The 22,123-nt window shown below is 46.4% G+C and overlaps 1 protein-coding gene across 3 annotated transcripts in view; it reads left to right on the forward strand.

The window, feature by feature from the left end:
• The window catches only part of CYRIA (CYFIP related Rac1 interactor A), a 108,159-nt gene that overhangs the window by 51,361 nt on the left and 34,675 nt on the right, over positions 1-22,123 (forward strand). The window contains exon 4 of one of the 3 annotated variants that reach the window (XM_030311614.1): positions 4,588-4,684. The exons of the other annotated variants lie outside the window; for them this stretch is intronic. The gene's annotated coding sequence lies outside the window, so the exon portion shown is untranslated. The remainder of the gene's footprint in view (positions 1-4,587; positions 4,685-22,123) is intronic. 3 annotated transcript variants of the gene reach the window in all.

Here is a 22,123-nt window from a genome sequence, read left to right on the forward strand (position 1 = left end):
GGGACACAAGGGGCCTGGCAATGTGATGACGTTTGCAAAGGCGTGTGTCCCTACTTTCAGGGAATGACACGTGACAGTGTGCATCAGAGGGGACTTTAGGTGGGGTTGGTTCAGCGGTGGTCATCATGAAACACTGTGCCACATGATGGTTAGGAGGACAGACTGGACCCAGCCCACCTGGGTCACAGTCCTCCTCTCCCGCTCGCTAGCTGGTGGGTTCAGACAGTTAGCACATCCCTCCTCCAACAGTTCCCTCATCTGTAAAGTGAGAGTCGATCGCACCTTCCTCATAAGTAAGGCTGCTTTGCTCATGAAATGAGCCAGCATGTGCACCTGCTCCCGGTGGTGCTGGGCACATAGTAAGGACTCAATTAGCGTTAGCTCTCCTTATTTTGATCTAAAGCCTCAGTTGAATATTTTACTTGAAAGTAAGTTTTTGGGGGGCACCCGGGTGGCTCAAGTCGGTTAAGTGTCCGACCCTTGGTTTCGGCTCAGGTCATGATTTCATGGTTTGTGAGTTTGAGCCCCGTGTCGGGCTCTGCGGTGACAGAGCCTGCTTGGGATTCTCTTTGTCTCCCTCTCTCTCCGCTCCTCTCCCCCACCTCAAATAAATTGAAAAAATATATCGCAAAAAGTACGTTTTCGGGATGCTCTGTGGGTTCGAGCATTTTAAAGCTATTTAGTAAGCATCTTCGGCGTGCAGAACTGGTCCTAGACGATGGGGTTTCCAAGCCGAAGTCAGCAATGGTGATAAACAGACCAACATCAGATGTGTGACACCTCCTGTGCCATTAGAACAACTGAAGCATTTTAGGAGACCAGAGGCAGCAGGGCAGCTCACTGACCCGGGAGGCTTCTCAGAGGCAGAGGTGGCTCAGAGTAGTGGTGGTGCCCAGGAGGGTTGGAGACAGGAGACTGGGAGCAGATGACGGGTTGTGAGAAGGAGGCAGAGATCTGCAAGCGTGGTGGAGGGGTGGGGGTGCCGTTCTGAACGGGAGGTGGGAGAATGGCTAATGAGAGAGAGATTGCTTGACAGTGGTCACGGGGGTTGGTGTGGGTGAGCCTGTGGGCACCGGGTGGAGATCCGTCCACCTTGTCCAGCTCCCTGTCGGGGGAGGGACAGGGCCCCCCATGTGCTGGTGGAGGCCCCGCCCTGCAGGCAGGACGGGAGCAGACCTCTCTGCCCCCGACGCTGAGAGAGCACAGGCCCCTCTGTGTGCGCGAAGAGCCCTGGCCGGGCCTCCTCTCCTTGAAGGGCCCCACAAAGCCTTGCTTGTTCTCCCCTGACATCAGACCTCGCCCTCAGGACTTCTCTGTTCTTCTGGGGCAAGATCTCACACAGTGATAATAGCGTGAAAGGGAAGGGAGGGAGCAAGTGAAGACTGGCTCCGGCGTTGCCATGCCAACCTGCTCCCCAGCCGGGGCAGGAAGATGGCGCCCCCGCCACGTGCGCCTGTGTCCCTTCCCGGTCACGCCCGGGACCGTGTTGAGTTGCTGAGTGCCTGGTCCGGGCCCAGGAGGAGCTGCTGGTGTCAGTTCTAAGAGAGGCTGGCTGCTTGGTCAGTAATACACAAAACAGTAGAGGGTCAAATTAAGTATTGCTACACACAATGGGTTGATTGTTTTCTGGGGTTTTTTTCCCCTTAAGGAAGCAAGTGTTGCATTTAAACACCTGGGTTTTCTATTTTAACAAAGACGCGTATATAGTTTTGCCTTCCACGTTTCATAAAAGCTTACTGCTCAGAGGGATCTGTGTGATCATCTGGTCCAGCTTCTGGCTGATCCTTTTTTCAGGTGAGTAAACTGAGACTGGGTGAGTGAGGAGTAGGAGGCATTTTGAACAGGGAGAAGCGTAAAGTCTTTGTAGCCATCTAGTCCTGGGCTCCGGGAGCGGGAGACCGTGTGTAAAGCACTTAGCGCAAGACCTGGGTCCACCGTGGGGCTCCGTGAATGCTATCCCTGATTATTTTCTGAACTTTCATGCGTGCCAAGTGGGGTCAGTAAATGAAACACTCATAAAACAAAATGCATGTTGAATCAGTACAGGGGAGCCTCCTGATCTCCTTCGTCCTAAAACAACTGCTTCCTTTGGAGACGCAGAATAAAAAGGGGACTTCAGGGGCGCCTGGGTGGCGCAGTCGGTTGAGCGTCCGACTTCAGCCAGGTCACGATCTCACGGTCCGTGAGTTCGAGCCCCGCGTCGGGCTCTGGGCTGATGGCTCGGAGCCTGGAGCCTGTTTCCGATTCTGTGTCTCCCTCTCTCTCTGCCCCTCCCCCGTTCATGCTCTGTCTCTGTCTGTCCCAAAAATAAATAAATAAAAACGTTGAAAAAAAAAATTTAAAAAAAAAAAGGGGACTTCAAATCCTTAGTCTAGCGCAGCGCTTCTCAAATGTACGGCCAAGGGCACAGGCTCGGCCGCCGTGAAGGTGAGTTGCTGTCTCCACAGTCTCTCCGGTGTTGTTTCCCACACGCCGCTGGGCCCAGGTGACTTGAGGTTGTTTCATATAGCGGGCTTTCCTGCTGGTGCGAACAGCAGAGTAGCCTCAGACCTCGTGTTTGAGTGAAAATTTGCAATCTTCAAGTGGGATTAAGACGCAGCCTAAACAGTACTTGATCCGTCTGTGAGGCTGTGAGCTCCGCAGCAGATGGAGAGCAGTGCTTTCAAATTTAGTCATTGGTGGCCACGGACACCAGCCTGGGAACCCCAGCTGCAGGGTAAAGTTTAAATCGGGATAGCGTATGGTTGAGTCATCAAGAGCTGGGCTGGGCTTTAAAATAAACTTGGAGATAAACTCGGTGACTTTGTTTGTTTGCTTTAATTGTGGTCTTGGTGCATCCATCCAAACAGGGAAGCCCCCCGGTGACTTTGCTGCCTTCTCTGTGTATTGTGAGTTTCCTGCAGGAGCATGTCTGAAAGCAGTGTCACATGTCCGGAAGCCCATCTGTGTAGAAACAGCCTATCTGTCTATAAGCACAGGGGTGGGGGTACGGCCACGAATGGAGGAGCCCCTCCTATCTTAATGTACACTTCCAGAGTGTTTTCCAGTTGTGCCAAAGTGAGCCAGAGAAACTCATTTTGATAAGCTTGGGATAGAATGTCGGCCTTTTTTTTTTTCTTTCTTTCTTTCTTTTTTTTTTTTTTCCTATTTTTTTTCTTTCACTTTACACTCCCAACTGGAGTCAAGGTGATTCAGCCGCAAGCCGTGTTTCCCTTGGTGGAAAACGTGACGTAAGAAATTAGCGAAAGCAGCTGGGGAGGATGACTACTTAGCCAAATGGTTGAATCTATTAATCTTTTCTCCCCACCCCAGTTGCCTTGGCCCATTGCTGGCCAACTCTTTAAGACCAGTCAGTGCCTTTGAAATGACCTTGAACGGGAATTAAGGGAGTTACTGAGTTAAGTACGCATTGGGTACTACAGCTGTGAATTTGAACATTCTACTACTAAGAGGAATAACGTTTAGAAAATATCCAGGTCATTGAAATCAATCCTTCTGCTTTGTCCTTTTTACAAACTTCTGCTTTTGTGCTAAGGCCCTACCCTGACCTGGTCTGGCATTTTTAATGTGAGACAATAATGCCCCTTAGTGGAGAAGACACATAACTGCAAGCTTTTGCATTTGCCCAAAGAAAAACTGTTTTAGCGAACGACCTCACTTTCATAATTCTTAAAACTGAACAGGGTACCTATTTTTTAAGGGTCATCGGGAGAATCACATGAGATCATGCGTGGGCAGCACTTAAAATAGCACTGAGCACAGGACTGACAGTGGCTGTGACCGTGGTTATCTGACAAGGAGAATGTGGGTAAGCAGGGGATGAGTGAAGTCATCTTCGAGTCCCCAGGATTTTAGGTCAAGGTCCTCCGTGTCAGCGGTGATATGTCAGCATGTCCTCACCTGGGACAGGACTGTCTCACAGCTGGCCCACCAGCCTGGAGGCAGCGAAGCCCACTTCTGCAAGTGCACCCAGGTTTCAGCACGGGAATTTCGATTCAAAGAGACATCTGCAAATGCGAATCCACAGCCTGGAGACATGTCATTTTGTCATGCCTGTCCCTGACCTTGAGCTTCTCTCAGCTCAGCCTCCAAATCTGATTGGCAGGGCCAAAGGCAGGGACAGTCACAGGCTTCTCTTTGTGCGAATGAGTCGCTGACCGTCTCCTCCAAGCGGGTGAAGCAGACTCTTCTCAAAGCCCCTTGCTGCCTGTCTTCAGCTCATTTGTGCCTCGCTGAGGGTGTAGATTGCTTTCAGATGGCTCGAGTTTCCTTCCTTTTAATTTTCAACTATAACATGAGATCCCTGTCTGCTTCTTCATATGCCAGAAACCAGTTATAGCTTCATTAAACTAGGTGAAAAGGGGAAAAACATTTCCTTCCTTCCTTCCTTCCTTCCTTCCTTCCTTCCTTCCTTCCTTCCTTCCTTCCTTCCTTCCTCCCTGTCACATTTTTTCCCCTCTTCTGCCTGCCCATTCTTCCTTCCCTCTTTCTCTAAGCAAACGGCTGGGACTCAGACACGAGATCCTTGGATACAGATTTTGGTATTCACGCTGTCACTTTGCACTCATTTTCCCCCCCTTTTATTAGCAAACACGTATTCCCTGAGTGGCCTGCTGTGGATTCAAGCATAAAGTCCTAGCTCCTGTCCTGGAGGTGCTCACCTTCTAGGAAGAGAGGCAGACAGGTAAGCAGGAGTGACTGGAACGTGGAAGGGTTGCATGTGAGGACTCCTGGGGCTCTGGTGAGAGGTGGACAGCAGGGGACACCACTCCCACCCCAGGACTGGGACAGGCATCCAGGCAAGCCCCAGGCCAGCCGAGGATATCAGTCTACCTGGCAGAGAACTACGTGTAACGCAGGTGTAAAAGCGCATAGGAATACCAGTCCCGCCCCTTCATCGTAACCGGAAGACTGGGATCTGCCGAAGGATCTCCAAGTGAGCCTGTGACAGCTGTCACTCCCAAGGCCCCTCATCTCCACCCACCCACCCACCAAGAGTGCATCATCTGGCCTTACCTTCCATCCAGCTCCCGAGCCTCACCGGTTGCCGGATGTTCACTGACAAGTTTCTCCCTCCCGAGTCCACAGCCTCCTTCTGCCTGAAACCTTAACAGCTTATTCCAGCCCAGATGAGTTACCTCTTCTCTTGCGCCCCTTTTCCGGAACGTTTTTGCTTTACCCCAATCGCAGTCCTCACTAGAACCTTCCATCCTTTACAGTGGGCTTTGAACATGGCTTCTTGCCCTCACTGGGTTGTGCTCTTATCTCAGACCACTGCAGGGATCGAGTCTTACTGAGCACTAGTCCCTAAAAAGAGCAGATGTTCATGTATTTATTCCTTAAACCATTCACCAACTTTCTATACTCTGTTAAGGACTGTGCTGGGTATTGAGGATGGAGCGATAATTAAGACCTGCCCTCAAGCAGCTCAACAGACATGTATAAGTATTTTAGTTTTGGAAGAAATGTATACACAGCATTTACAGGATGTGTGTATGTAGATAGATAGATATTCTATCGAGTTGTCTATATACAGAAAATCTCGAGGCAGCTGGGTGGCTCAGTCAGTTAGACATCCAACTTCGGCTCAGGTCATGATCTCACAGTTTGTGAGTTCGAGCCCCATGTCAGGCTCTGTGCTGACAGCTCAGAGCCTGGAGCCTGCTTTGGATTCTGTGTCTCCTTCTCTCTCTGCCCCTCCCATGCTCATGCTCTGTCTCTCTCTGTCTCTCAATAATAAATAAATGTTTTAAAAAACTAAAAAAAAATCTATATTTATATCCATATCCATATCTATATATCTATATCTATATCATCTATATCTATATCTATATCTATATCATCTATGTCTATATCTACTAGGGTCATTGGAAGGAAGAGGTCAGTTTAATTTGGGAGCAAGTGTCAGGGTGGGGTGAGGACGAGGTATTTGATTTCATTGCCAGTGGGGGAGCAGCTAAATTATATTGACTATAAATGGGTAGAGAGCCCAGCAGAGCCAGTGGAAATTTGCCAACTGAACAAAATCTTTGGGTATAGTGGTACTTTCTAGAAGTTTTGAAAAATGCTTATTACTTATTCCAACAAAATGCTGCCATTTCCTGGGCAACTAGACTCCCAAAGCCTTGGGATCTGTATTAACATCATTGTTTTGTCATCTCATGGGATTTGTTTTTTCAAATTTGAAATTTGAAAGCCACAGAGTAGACCTTTGGTGTTTGCAAATTATCGCCAACCTAATGCCTTAATGTTACAGTTGTACTATTATTATAATTGCAATGAGACCTGATTGAGGCTTCTAGGGCTGGGACCTGGCAGGTGCTCAATTGCTTCTTGAATTCCCAAGGAAAAAGGGTCTGCATTAGAGAATGTCATATTAGTCCTTTGAATACACATGAAGGATTAAACTAGGCTATCCAAGCACTTCCCAGTAGAGGTGCTTGGGGGAAACTTTGTTGAATGTATGAAAATTATTTATAGTTTGCATGCCTTTGCGTTTCACAACATTTACTGCCTCGAACATACACAAGGGCTTGAGAACAGTTTCTCTGTAGTAGTATAGGCATTCTACCAGATACCAGAATTACTGCTTTTTCACAGACTAACTCTGTAGCACTCCCTGATGGCAGCAGTGGGCCAATTTTGATATAGCGGGGGACATTGGAAAGTGCTGGCGTCCTGTCGTCACTCTCCTTGCCATGTAACTTGCAATCCACACGGCTTCAAGAAACAAGACCGGGGCGGCATGTGGAAGGTGCTGTTAGTGTGAAATGGTGTTTCTGGGAGGAAAGGTGCATCCCCCTTCTAATTAGCTTAGCTCATGATTGGGCATTAGGTTGCCTGGGTACATATTTGGAAATTGTTGCATATCCTCACTGTATAACCCTAGGAGGTTGGAACATGGAGCAGTGTGGGCAACAGATGATAAGGATGAGGCTCAGAGCAGGAAAATGACCTTCCCCAAGGTCCTGTAGCACATAAGTGGCTAAAATGAGATTAGGGCACAGAGCCCATGACTCTCTGTTCACTTGGTGGCATTACAGAGGCATTACAGTCAATGGGATCGCCTGTGTACTTCAAGCCTTGAGTTACGCAATAGCCATTTGATCCACCCAAGGTGCCAGGCTGCATTTCTGCCCAGGAATGTCCCTGCTCCCACTTTCTGGTTGCAAAGTTCGTATGTAATCAGTCCTCAGTGATTCTTCTGACCTTCTCTCCTTCCCCTCCCCTCCAAGATGCACTTTCTATTTTATGGTTTCATACTGTCCCTCCTTAGGACCATGCTCACTGACCATGCATTTCCCCATCCCCTGCAATGACTAATTCTCCCTCATTCTTATCCAAAAGACAGTGTCTGCCCCAAATACCAGATGACCTGAGAGCCTCTCCTCCCATGGGATATGGAAGAAAAATCTTAGGTTTTGTTGACAGAGAAGCTCCATGGGGTCATGGGAGTTTTGTTTACAATGAATGACTTAATTCATTCCACATGTATGTATGTGTGGCATTCCCACTGTGTGTGAGGCAGTAGTCTAGGAGTTGAAGATACACAAGTCAATGGTAATAGAGATTTGAAAGAAGAATAAAGGCAGTGACTGGGCACGGGGTGGGGTGAGGTGGGGTGGGGTGAGGTGAGGTGGGGAGAAATACTATTTTGGGCCAGTTGGTTAGGTTGAGCTCCACTGAAAAGTAAACCTTGAACGGAGGCCCAAAGGCAAACCATGTAGATATATGGGAGGAGGAGGGAAAGCATTCTGGGCAGAAGGACTAGGAAGTGCAAAGGTCCTGTGACAGAAAGATATGTCATACATTCAAAAAAGAAAAGGTAAGGAGGCAGAGGTAGCTGAATCACAGTGATTGCAGGGGATGAACCACTTTGGGGTACCATCACATAGGATGCCTTGTTGACCGTGATAAGGATCTAGTACCCTACTATAAGTAAAACAGGGCCCCACTGAAACAATTTAAGTAGAGGAGTGACATAATGTAACTTTTTAAACATCAGCAAAGCTGCCAGAAAGGCAGTTGACTGGGTGGTTGGGAATGGATGAGAGCAGCGCTGGGAAATCTGTGTAAAGGGTGAGTATGATACTCTGGGCACGAGTTGATGGCTGGTGGCTTGGTCTAGGGTGCTGATGAGGGACGGTGTGAGAAGCAATTGAATTGAGATCATCTTAAAAGTACTGCTGGTGGGATTTGTTAGCTTGGTTATGGGGTATGAGAGAAAGAGAAAAGTCAAGGATAACACCAGCTTTTGGGGACTGAGCTGCTGGAAACATGGGATTGTCATTCGCTGAGATGCGGAAGACTGGAGCAGGGCAGTTTTTGAGGGGAGAAAGCAACACTTTAATTTGGGGTGAGTTAAGTTTCAGCTACTTACGAGAAGTCACGTAGTCAATTGGATACATGAGTCAGGGGTTCAGACGAGGGGGTCGGGCAACAGTTGTGAATTTGGAAGTCATTGGCATACATCTCTAAGATAATATTTAAAGCCTTCACAGATATCAATAGTTGTGTCGGAAAGAGGAGCTCTTGGTCATGAACTGAGACAATAAAAATAACAAGGGTAATAGTGATGATGGCAACTACCACTTACTTATGCATCTGACTGCTTACCTATGTTGTCTCATTATTTCTAAAAGCCACCCTTGGAGAGGTTGAAGTAATCTCTGTTTTACTCATATTGAAACTCAGACTCGGGGAGGTTAAGTAAATGTTGTTAAATACATTGATTAAGTCCGTGTGGCTGTTGCTATGCTGGACATCAGGAAGCAGATCACAGCTCAGTTTAAGAAGTTCAAGGGCGTGGTCCTTCTGTCGTCTTTGAAGAACACATTTCGGCCGAGAATTTCTGCCAGTTCGCCCCCCGCCTTCAAGTTGTGTGCGTCCTGAAGATGGGGCACTTCAGGTGCCGGATGAAATAAAGCCTGAGGGGACACACGGTGCCGCCCACACCAACACGACACACAATGTAAAGTAAGGGGGGGACAATTTGAAAAAGCGTTAGAGATGAGACATGAGAAGACAGGGTCACACTTCCCCTCTAAACGCCGGCTACAGTTTAAGCAAAGATATTACCAGCAGGTGCTTGTTGATTTCCTTTCCTGGTTTCGCTGTCAGAGAACAGCGCCCATCCTCCTTGGAGGCAGGTGTTCGTGCCACACTGGCCGTCCGCAGGCACTCTGCCCTGCTGTCATCTCCATTAGGTCTCGTCACAGGCAAATGAGTGCTGTGGACCCCATCTGGGAGAGTAAGGTCTGAGGGGTGACGTGACTTGTCCAAGGTCTGCGGCTAGCGCGGGATACTGTTGAGATGTGAACTAGGCTCTCCGGATCCCCAAGCTCATGCCTGTTGCACCGCACTGCTCCAGAAAGGACAGGAGGGAAGAGGCTGGGATCCTGACAGCACCTCGGGTGCCGGATCATCCCAGGATCCCCGGCATGCAGTCCTGGGGATGGCCAGCAGAGGGGACCACGCACCCGGGTTTCTGCAGCCGGCTGCCTGAAGCCATGTTGAATGAGCAAATGTCTGCAGCAGACTATGAGATCTAAATGTCTCCTTGGCAGGAAATCCTCGAGGAGCACTGCGGGGTTGTGCAAACAGCCTTACAATGTCCGCTTGTGTGTGTGCGCTCGGCTTCGCCTGTGTCGCCCACAATGCTCTGTTTTTTTTGGATAATGGGGCTCTGTGGACCCATATGCCTTGTCATGCAAAGGGAGGGACCTGTGTTTGTCATAAATGGGCTCTTGTATGATTAATAGCCATGCGAATGAGCTTGCAGCAGCCGTTCAGCACCCGGCTTCACCTCTTCACGGAGACGGTGGTCTGAGTAGGCTTTCTTCCCTTGCCCCAAAGCAGCAGTGCAGTATTTATTGCTGAAAGGGAAATGACTTGTTTGCACTGTGGCTGCAGTTTTTGCCATGCGAGACAGGAGGTGCAGAAACTAGTATTTGTTGTCAGGGGCTGATTGCATGCCAGATACTACACTCGCTACGTAATCTGCATATCTTACTTACTCAATAGCAACATTGTAAAGGAAGTATTATGATTTGCATTTTACAGATGAGGAAAAGTCAGATTCAGAAGGGCAGAACGACTTGCCCAAGGTGTCCAGAGCTCATGCTATTCCCATTAAATGACTCCCTTTCTTCTTCAGTGTGGTCTGTTGGTCCACACACTTGAAGATGCCTTTCCTCATCCCGTTGGGCTGCTCATACACTGGAATTGGTGATTTTAAAACAGATGAGGAGTTGCCATTCCTGGGCTTTGGTGTGTTTCTAGTACCTCCTGGAATTATATGCAAAAAAAAAAAAAATACGTGAGTCTGTGGATGTGTGCATTTTTCTGAAAAGGCTGATTGTCATCAGATTCTCAAAGTCATCTGTGACCATAAAACAACAGAGTCAAGCACCCCAAAATACTGCTATTTTGGGAAAGGCTTATTTTCTCTGATCTCTTCCTGTTACCATGACTATTTTCTCTGTTCAGTTTATTCACAACTGATATCTTACTGTTGCTATGCGGTGACTACTCATCTAACGTTTCCGATCCATTTTGGCAGACATCAGTGAAGAGGGCCGTGTGCTGGACCCATGTTTGGTGCTCAGTGGGCAGGAGTCGGGGGGGATAAAGTGAAATGGGTGACATTCTGAAAACGAAGAAGACAGCCCTTGAAAAGAATTCACAGCAAAGGTGGTTCATTCAGCTTGGAAATCCAGATAGGAGGTTTCTGGGAGAAAATGCTATTTGATTTGGGTACTGAAAGACAGACAGAACATCTGGAGGCAGAGGAGAGGGGAAGGGCATTCCAGGCAAAGGGAATAACACAAGCAAAACAACAACAACAACAACCCAGAAGGAAGAAGGGGGCCAGAGCTGTTGGTACTGTCCAGATTCTGGTGTGACCAGAGTACCGAGTGTTCAAAGTTGCTGAAACTTGAAAGAGAGCTTTGGGTCAGATTTTATGGCCCTGAATACCATGTAAAAAAAATGGTCCTCCTCTTAATTTGACAGCCAGCTTGGAAACGTTTATGCTAAACCACGCCTTCCTTCTACCCAGCTAACCCCTGGGAAGAGCCAGGTCTCCCAGTGCTCAGCAAACCCACCCCACCGCCCCTTCCCTGTCCAGCCTGTGTTGATGGTCCTCATCACGTGCTTGGGGTTCAAGCCGGGGATTTTATTTGAGAACGTTAGTTTGATCTGCCATGAAGAATACGTTGAAATCCAGCTGGTTGCTCACTTCAGAAACTGGACACAAAAGCAGAACCACTCCCGCCTCCGACATTTCAAGGGAGCTTTGCAGCCCCTGCGATGTCCTCAATGCTTGAGATGAAATGGAGCGTGCCAACCTCCCTGGGCTTCAAATTCTTCAGGTTTTTAGTATGTGAAATGTTTTTTGTTGGTCTTTTTGGTACTTACATAATTTTTGACATCCCACCTCCCCCCCCCCCGCCCCCAGATAAATTTGACCTGGGACGTAAAACCCCTAATGTTTTGATCTGTCAATTCCAAACGTCACCTTTGGTACACAGGTGGACCCCAGTTTAGGAAAACTCAGCATCTGAAAATCTAGACCTACGAATCAAGTCAACCCACGGCCCTGGGGTGGGTGGGATTCTTCAGGGGCCTTCACTTCCCAGAAGAATTCCTTTCAATAACACCTCCCTGTGCCTCAACACGCTAGGTCATATTTCACCTACCACCCGACAGTGAACTATGGAGGCAAAGAAACTTCAAGCACAAATGTGGGATACAGCTGCCCATGGAATGAAAACCAGGCAGAGACAAGGGGAAAGCTTTTTTTTTTTTTTTTTTTTTTTTTAGTGTTATATTGTAAGATAACAGAAATGGAAGAGATTTAATTCAGTAGCATTGATTCTGCACACGGCATTTCCTATAACATGCTCAGAGACTGGTACATGATCTCAGGTGCTTGGAGTATCTGGGGTTGCATTCGAGGGGGTGAGAGAGGTGGAGATAGTGACTATTGGCCATACCGAAGCAAAGAGAAGGCATGGAGAGGGGTGGATCTCGGGGAGATGGGAGAGTTAAGTGGATAGAGTTTGGTGAGAGAATGGGTCTGTGGAGTATAGTAGATGGGGAAGTCTCAGATGACACTCAGGTTTCTGGCTCATATAATTAGTTGAATGATGATGCCTTTTATTGAACAAAGGAGGGGGGAGGATATTTGGGAAAGATATTAACCCCTCCCTCCAAATCGCTATGCTTTCAGGAAATCCATTTAGATTTAAGGGCGTGGAGTTGAGGAGGGAGGTCCAGTTTGGGGCCGGAGGTTGAGAAGTCTTCAGCATATGGGCAAAAGTTGGGAGTCGGGAGGGTCCCACCTGAGAGGAGGGAAGAAGGTGTGAAGAAAGACAACTGGAGGCCAACACTTAAAGGTTACATGGAGGAACTGGAAACTTGAGAAGGAATGTTCAGGGAGAAGAGAGAGGAACAGAGACCCTCCAGGATCTTCTCTGCAGCTCCTCCCTCTGACAAAGGGGTTGCCGGGTGCCTGTTGACCCACTTACCTAAGAAGGAATTCTGGGAAAATGGAGATTGGTAATCCAAGAGAACTGCCAGTGTTCAATCTAAAACACTGATGGTCAGAACTGCCCAAATTTGGGGTAACTTCTTGGTGTTTTGGTGTTTCCTTTTGGTTTCTAGGCTGAACTGAGGCCAACCCAGAGAAGGGGAATAAATAACTTGCCCAGGGAAAGGCATTTCCAAGACTAGAGCTCAGTCCCTAAGCTGCTGGCTCTGCAGGGAGTCACTTTCCCTTTGAAATTAGGCAGAACTGGCCTGGGTGGGCTGAGACTGTCAGCCCTCCTTCGAGCTAAGGGACAGGCTGACCAACCAGTTTGCTCATAACCGTGTTCTTGATTTCACAAGTGAAAGGGAACAAATTCACTAATGATTTCCCAGTGGTGGGCCGGTCCAGCGCAAAGCCCCAGCTTGATTGTTTCCATATTCGCTACCATTTGAAACTGGGGGGCATGCTGACTGGCATCCCTAAAAAAGAATTGGATTTTGCCCTCATTTCTCAGAGGCTTTTTGCTGCTATAATATTGATGTTTACGGGGAAATTAGCTATGATGAGGTAATAGTCTATTTTAGAAAACTGAACTCAGATATCGAAAGGGCTATTTTAAACCTGCACTTAATCGTTCGGTTCCATAATGGTCTCTTGGTTTTTTTTTTTTTTTTTTTTTTTTTTTGAGAATTCCCACGGATTGCCTTACAACTGGACTCTAGCAGTTTGAATTCCCTGGGGAATGCCAGGCCCTTTTGAGGGACACCATGGTATTAATGATCGATGAGAATATTCAAGGCATTTTCCCATTTGAGTGCCATTACTTGTAGTGTTAAAACGTTTTGAAAACACATTTTAGCCATTAACTCATTTTTATTGTCAGATGAAAGTGCTTTAATAGACTCACTCTACTTCAGTTTTCCTCCTTCGGCTCGGAATGAAATCATCTGTTGGATTCTTGGCAACCCATTCGGCAACACAACAGAGAACCTTATGACTTCATTACAGAAGCGGCAGATGGGGGAGCGCCTTGCAGCCCAGCCCAGCGATCTAAAATCGCTAACCTGGCTTAGCAGATTTCAGCTCCCGGAATTTATAAGCTGAGCCAACATCATTCCATCGGGGCATTTTTCCCTCCAGCAAAACAGGTGCTTATTTCGTTTAGGCAGCGTACCTTGATTTTACTTGAGAAGTTATTTTTTCAAGCCCCCTCTTTTGTATCTGATACATTACAGGCTGATGGTTAACCGGTTTTGCTTATAATTCAAAGCCATCAAGTTGTGGGAAAGCAGTACGTACGGGAGAGGGCTCTGTGGCTACCAGAGAAAGGGTGTGTGAGCTGTATGAATAGCAGACTCTCAGAGCTGCACTCTCCTCCTGGGACATCTCCCTGGATGCCGCTGGTGGTTCACGGAAGGCAAGCCAAAGGGGTTGTTTGCTTTGCAGGGCGGTGTGGGGAGTCCGCAGGCCTCTGGTGTCACTGGCAGTGACTGCCATCCTGATTGTTGTCATGATTTCTGCAGCTCTGAACCTTGTTGATCAGGCTGGAAGGTACATTGTCTTAATAGCCCTCCTAAAGACGGACAGTCCCCGGAAACATTCGCAAAGCCAGAACTGGCCTGCTTTTCTCAGTTCTGCTTAGAGAAATCTCAGGGCGCTCCTGCAGTTAGGAAGTTAGACTCCTGGGAAAACTGGTAAGACTTATGGCAAGGCTGGTAGCAGGATCCAGCCGGAGGCACTGGCCTGAGGGCAGAGAGCAGGTTCCCCTTGGAGCTCTGCTTCCTAGCCTGAGCAAGTAACTGACCAGGTTAGCAGCTCCTAGATTTTTGAATTTCGTCAACCAGTAAAATTTAGAAAGCTTTAGCTTTCTGCGTGGCCCAAAACACAGACTTTAGTTTTTCTTATTTTGCCCTTGACTCATTGATGCCTTGGAACCACTGGGCAGAGCAGTTTTAAGGATTTCTTATTTTTTCAGGGCCACCCGTGGGCCAGGCCCTGTGCTAAGTGCTGGGGACACAGTAAGGTGTAAACATGGCCCTGCCCCAGAAGACCTTGCATCAAGAGAGATAAGGGAACAGGCGTGAATCACAGTCCAGGCTGGAGGACACCGTGACATGGTCATCACAGCATGTTAGGTGAGCAGAGAGAGGCAGAGCTCACTCAAGTAGGTGGGTTTTCCTTTACCTGAGGTCAGGCCAAAGAGTCGGGAGAAGTGAGGGGACTCCTGAAGGCTCTGGTTTCCAAACTCGTACTTGAAAGGGAATTCCAGGGAGGCCTTTGCCAAGGACCAGTGCTTAGCGGTCAGACGGAATTGGATGCCAGACCCCGCTCTGCTCCTTGTGGTCTTGAGCAAGTCTCTAAGTCTTTAAGATTATTCCTTTATCTCTAAAAATTGAGATAATAACAATTCCTCCCTCATGTGTGGCTGTAAAATTTAAGATATGGTGATACATGAGAAGCTGTCATCACTATGGCCTGCAAAGCATTAAGAAATGCTGGTTGCCATTGTAATTGTAAACAGAAGGAGGAACATGTGCAAGGGCCCTGAGGCACTAGAGAGCGGGGCTCCTTTAGAGAAGGGCAGGGTGTGAGTGGAGTCAAGGGTCCCGGGACGGGGAGGAAGATAGGGGCCAGGGGCCAGGTGTCTCTGTGCCTGGGGCATGTTATTCCCTGTAGGCACTGCGGGGCAGTGGAAGCATATTAAGCAAGGAAGTAACATAATCAGATTTGTGTTTAGAAAGAGGGCTCTGCCAGTCGTGTGGAGATGAATGGAAGGGTAACAAGACTGGCGTCGGGAAGATCGGTTTGGGAGCTGTTTCTGGATGCAGGTAGGGTCTGCTCTGCTGAGGGTCTGAAGTAAGACAACCAAGGTAGAGACAGAAAGATGTGCTCAGTTTTATGAAGCATCTGGTGGTGTCCTTGTTAGGTAGCTGATTAGCATGTTCTGGTGAGAGCTGATGAGCATGGAACAGAAACCCTCCAGTGGCAACAATACACTGAGCTGTACTTTTTATGTCTTAAAGAATGGATTTAGGGGTGACTGGGTGGCTCAGTCAGTTAGGCTTCCGACTTCAGCTCAGGTCATGATCTTGCAGTTTGTGAGTTCGAGCCCCGCATCAGGCTCTGTGCTGACAGCTTGGATCCTGGAGCCTGCTTCGGATTCTGTGTCTCCCTCTCTCTCTCTCTCTGCCCCTCAGTGGCTCACGCTCTCTGTCTCCGTCTCTCTCTCTCTCTCAAAAACAAACATTAAAAAAATTAAAACAAAAAAAAAGAAGAATGGATTTGATGGATTTGATGTCCCATTTACTCTTTGTTTGGGTAGACAGAGCGTGAGACTGAGAGGCAGGACATCTCCATTCTAGACCCTTCTTTGGCCCAAATGTATTGTGTGTCCTTGAGCAAGTGCTTTTTTGTTAAGTAAGAGCTTTAAAAAGATGATCCCGGTTCTAATGTAGAATGTATTGTGAAGACATTTGGGATTATGGATCAGGAAGTCCAGAAGCCAACTGGAAGACATTGGGAAAGATACTTTCTATACCTGACCCGTGAGTTCTGATCTGTAAAACGGGTCCAATAATACCTTTTCTACATTTAACACATGCTCATGGTGAGGATGAATGTGGCCAGACGCATCTTTGACAAAGATGTGATGTTATATAAATATGTCATTGTTGTGTTCATGATTGGTCTGTGGATTACATGCTATGTTGCAGAAAAATATTAAGATCGACTAGAACTTCTTATTCCCCCAAATACTGGCTTATGAAGAATCAAAGTCTTTGATTTATTAATATCTTTGTACCAGGGATGCTAAGTATTGTAGATTCTTGAAGGTATTGGCTCACTTAAAATGCTAACAGAACCTATCCCTTCTGATAGAGGTATTGGGTATTTATCATCTTAGACCCTGAAGAAAAACATTAGAAAATAAAACTGTGTAGGACTACTGTTTGATCTATTTTTTTTTTTTTCTCATCTTCTACTCTTTATTGATCAAGGTGGTCTTGGCTTAGGAATTCTCTTTTCAGATAGTCATAGCTACTAAAGAAATCTCCCAAGTGCCTATTCATGAAGATTGGTATTGAAGTTCTGCTGTATGCAGGGAACAGTCAGCATTCACACTAATGCTTGCACCCTGTGCTCGAGTCCTTTGTTATGTCTTATAATAAACAAATTAATTTCCTCACAAACTACGGCCACGTTTTTTAAAAGCAAGCTCAGATTGGTTTTCTTTGATTTTACACTCTGGGAATACAGCTAATACTATTATCCAATATTTTTTCTTCCAAATAAAAACAGAGTTCCAAATTAAAAAAAAAAAAAATACACGTGTGTGTGTGTGTGTGTGTGTGTTAGCAGAGAACTGTTTTTCCAGACGGTCATTGTTTTCCACTGAGCAGGCTTAGAGCTAAGTCCCGTGGAAGTGGTTTTGTGCTCAGAGCCAAGAAAGTAGTCGTAGAAAACACCATGTGCACATCCCAAATTGTCACCCTTGGGAGATGAGAGCCTCCCTTGGCAGGAACGTGAGGGCCATCTCTACAGGCACTGTTAACACACCTAGAGTGACTGGAGAAACACCCTCCTCCTTCGAGACTATTTGGGGAAAAAGTATGAAAGCACCCACTTCAAAATTATACACCAGTAACAGAACCTTGAGGAATCAGACTTCTGTACTGGGAAGACTTGCTGAGTCACCATCCAGCTTGTGACTTTTGTTCTCCTCTCCTCTCTAAACCCCCTTCCCCCCACCCTCCCCCACACACCCCCAGCTGGAGAGCTTCTCTGGGCCAGTCCAGATCCGAAGGGTTGCCCTTGGGGCAGCTCACTTCTTTTGTGCCAGCTTCTCAGGGAGACTCCACCCCCTGCGGTGTTCAGTTCCCTCCCTGTCTGCACCAGTGAGCGGTGCCAGTGTGGAACAGGCCACTTTGGAATGGAAGGGAACAGAAGCAGTAGACCCTCTTCCAAAAAAAGAAAGTGCATGTGTACAATAACAGCCCATCCCGCGTGCACTTTCCACAGATCGTGGCCTCCCAGGGTCCCCAGGTGGAGACCTCCTGGGGGTCTGAAGTTCCAGGTCTTCTGCTATGGGGAAAAGAGCATAGACTTCAGGGTCCCAGACTCTCTCTTTGACTCTCCTGTAGTCCTCAGGAAGATGCTTTAACCGCTCGAGCCTCTTTTTCTTCCAATATACGTACAGATAATGACAGCCAGCCGAAGGGTTGCTGGGAGGTTTGAGTGAACTAAAGTGTGCAAAAGCTCAAACATAGTGCCAGGCACACAGTGGGCACTCAACGAAACGTGGATTTCTTGGGGGCGTCTAGGTGGCTCAGTCTGTTAAGCGTCCTACTTCAGCTCCGGTCATGATCTTGCACTTTGTGAGTTGGAGCCCCAAGTCAGGCTCTGTGCTGACAGCTCAGAGCCTGGAGCCTCTTCAGATTCTGTGACTTCCTCTTCCTCTGCCCCCTCCCTTCCTCGCACTGTGTCACGCGTGCTCTCTCTCTCTCTCTTTCAAAAACAAACATTAAAAAAAATTTTTTTTAAACTGTGGATGTTCTTGTCCCTCTTAGGTATAATAATGTAATGAAAAGCTATAGTGTCTCTGATTGGTTCTTAAGATGTACCAAGTACATACTGTTACTTTCACATTCAGTTAACATTTCTGAGCACCTACCACTTATCAGAAATTTGTTATATGCTTCCTGGGTAGATCACATTCTTAAGTCGGTTACGGTCTCCCTGCCCAATAGAATGGGCATCCCCTGCGTACTGAGGCCACGCCTTCCATTATTGCGTACCTCACCCCCACGTGTCCTGTGTATTGAGGGCGTTTAACAAGTCATTGACCGTTTCCCTCAGGTCATTATTAAAGGTGGCTTTTTTTATTTTAAAAAAACAAAGGGGAAAAAGAAACTTCCCACCGAACTGCTGTCAGAGTCCCTTGTCTTGGAAATAGGAGTTCGCCTTTTCCTTCTTTTTCGATAGGTCACTATCATAGAATCAGTGTTGAGGAAGGCTAACACTGGAGGGAACCAAGCCTCCTGGGACTGAGTGGGCAGTAATCCTAACGTCCTCTCCTTTAAACTGCTGGCAAGTCTGCGTGTCACCCCTTTGTCCTTCGGCATTCCATTTCTTGTCTGTGGAGGTGTTTCGTAAGCCACTTTGGTGTGTCGTTAGATGTTCGTGTTTTCCTTAAACTTCCTGCTATATTTATGAAATGGGACACAGTCATAGACATAACCATTTGGCTAACATTTGCAATTTTCAAGGATTTTTCTAGCATTTACTAAAAGAGTGACCTACTTATGCCTACTTTCAAAAGCGTTTGTGTATGCTTGGAATTTTTGTGATGGAAATAGGTAATGATCTATAGAGTTATCAGAAGACCCCAGCCTCAAATTATTACAGACTTACATAAATATTGGTTTTCTGAGAATTTTGGGGTTTTTAATAAGTGTTTATATATTTTTTAATCAGTTTCTATATTTAATCTGAATACTCCTAAATTTTCTACTTCTAGAAAATATATCTTCCTCCTATGTATATTTTGAAGATGAAATAAGAAGAATCTATCTAAAATACAATGTTCAGCATGTAGAAAGGTATCTTAAAGTGCTAGCTTTTAATGCCTTTCCATCTTGGTCTGGTGACAGTGAAAGCTTTTTGCATGAAGAAACGTGGATTGGGGCACCTGGGTGGCTCAGTCGGTTAAGTCTCTGACTCTGGATTTCAGCTCAGGTCATGATCTCACAGTTTGTGAGTTTGAGCCTCACAGAGACAGCAGCCTGGAGCCTGCTTGGGATTCTTTCTCTCCCTCTCTGGGATTCTCTCTCTCCCTGTCTCTCTGTCCCTCTCTCTCTCAGGCTCTCTTTCTCTCTCAAAATAAATAAATAAACTTAAGAAAGAAAGAAAGAAACGATTAATCTTCCAAGACCAAACATGAAGGATGAAGAAAAATGCACCTTATTTGAGTCCGGGGACATTGCATTTCTTTGATTCTCTGCATATCTTAAGCCATAACATGAGTTGTAATGCTGAATAATGGTAACTAATATTTGCATGGCATTTTACAGTTATATGCCATGTTTTCACACCCATTTTATTTAGTCCTTGCAAGAATGTTGCACAGAAGATACTATTATAGGACTGTCGTGCAGATGAGGACCCCAGGTCTCACAGCCAAAATGACTTGCTCCGGAAAAAATGGAAGAATTGGATGGTTCTTTATGTTTGTGCAGCTTTTTCAACTTTTTCTGTGTCATCTCCTTCATCTACTCCTTATACTATATATCTTTTGAGAGCATCCGTTGGCCATGTTGTTCTTTTGACTTACTCTGCTTCAGATTCTCAATACTATGTCTTACTCTTTGTCAGTAAATCTCAGTTTGCAATGCCATGGGAAAACAGGTCCAGCCAATAGCTAAGGCCAACATGCCAAGGACCCAGTGAAGCAGATACCCACACATCTTTGCTTTGGTAGGGAAGGGACAGTCCTAGAAAATCCAGCCGTGGAAGAAGACTCATGTCTCTAAGAGCGAAAGGCCATCCAGAGTGGAAACTGATGGAAAGAGAACCACCTTCCGATGGTATTCTCCAAAAGCAGGAGACATCCCAAGTAAAAGAGTCAGAGAGCGTATTTGCAGGACCCAACCCTTCATAAGTACTTATCCAACTGGTATGTCCTTTTCCTTTCTCTTCATCTGATAGCCAAGACCTTGGACTCTTCCCTTGCTGCCCCCCTGCCAGACTCTCCCTGCAGAAATGAATTCAGATCTCACAACACTCAGGTGCACACTGTGGCTATAGCAAGTCCCAGGAGGACTTGACTTTAAGATGATCTTTGAAGATGTTAAAGGAGTTGTGTGTGTGTGTGTGTGTGTGTGTGTGTGTGTGTGTGTGTGTGTTTAAAGTAAGTCTAAACCTCACAATACAGACAACATTCTATTTTCAGTAATAAAAACGCTCTAGACCTCATTGCTTCATCTCTTTTATGCCTGGAATCCCTCGTACCATCCTCCTTTGTGACTTCAGTTTCTATTATTTTATGAAGTACTTTAGCATCTATGTTTTTTGATATACTTCTCTCCTTCAAACTGGGTTCTCCTTCCCCTCTTATATTACTGGGGAGACCTTTCCTATCCCTTGAACTTACATAAACAGCATAGAAACCACCAAGAATCATCATCAGAATCATCATTCTTGTTTTAAGGGACTCGGGTTATGGCTCTCCTACAAGACCCAGAGCACCTGCTGGGTTTCTCTCTTCTCTCTGGCATATGTCCCCACGCTGTAGGGGAGAATGACAAGTAGCTGGCATCCCTTGGACAGACCCAGCAGCAGGACACATTAGAACTGTAGCCATGGAGTTAACCAAAGACAACGTGGAAACCAGAGTCCGCGCTTTCTCATCAGCCCTGTACTGCCCACCACGCTTCCCTGCCTGCCACCCATTTGGCCGCAAAACCTCTTCTGTACCCACGGGAGCCCTGAGACTTGGCTTCTCCCCAGACGTGACTTCCTCTGTCTATTCTCAGCCATAGGAAACTTCTCTTCGTCTCAACTGTCTCTTAGCTATGATCAGTTTTTCCTTTTTTCTTTTTAATAAAAAAAAAAAAAAATAGAAGTAGAACAAGAAGCTCTACTTCTTTAGCATAACCCATTTGTTTTTATTTTCCGGACACCAAATCTTGAAAGAGAACATTTTTCTCCTTTGCTTCGGCCGGCCCGCAGAAGCTCAGGTCCAAATTGAACACTTGTCTCCAGTAAACATGAAGACTTTATGGCCCAGATGACCTATAACTCACATACTACTTGCTCTTTATCTTCCTGTTCCACTTTTATTTCTTTCTTCTCCCCACTTGTGCTATGTAAGTATTTGCATTTTCTAATAGTGTGTAATAACTTATCTTATGTTCTTTTACGGAACAAGATGAAATATTAAAAATAATCATCGTATTAATGAAACCATCTCATTAGTAACGCGCTGCATAGCAATGGATTTTGTATGCACGGAGGAGCTCTTTGCAAAGAGCAGTCACTGCCGTGAAGGTCATGGCTGGGGCTGTGGTGCAAGCCCCATGGGTGAGGATCCCTTCCAAGTGGTCTCTTCTCAGTGACTGTCTGTGTGATGTTAACTCACTTTGTAGACCTTAAGCCAGCATACACTTCTGTGAGTTCTTGTTGACCTTGAAGAGGAATAGAAATCCTCAAATCGTTCTGTACTTATTCAAAGAGTGTGTATTGAAATGCAGCTTCCATAGGACTGCACTTGACCCCTAATACTACATAATGTTCCACAGTCATTGTTGTAGACATTTCCTGTTTGGGGTATGAAACATCTAGAATATTGGGAGTTCCTTAATTGACCCCAGTTGATGTTAGAATCATGTTCCAAAATGTTTGACTACATGAGCCAACCAGCTTAAATAACATCTTTTATCCTTTTGAACATCTAGAATTCTGTAGCCAAGTGATATTTGATTGTATCTCCACGTGTGTTCCTTTCAGGCTGTTGCTAATTTCAAAGGATTGACATATTTCCCACCCAGGTAGTCTGACAGTAGAATCATGCACAAGACAGAGTTTTAGGAGGCA

The sequence above is a fragment of the Lynx canadensis genome, chromosome A3 (assembly GCF_007474595.2).
Source record: "Lynx canadensis isolate LIC74 chromosome A3, mLynCan4.pri.v2, whole genome shotgun sequence".
In the NCBI taxonomy this organism is placed as follows: domain Eukaryota; kingdom Metazoa; phylum Chordata; class Mammalia; order Carnivora; family Felidae; genus Lynx; species Lynx canadensis.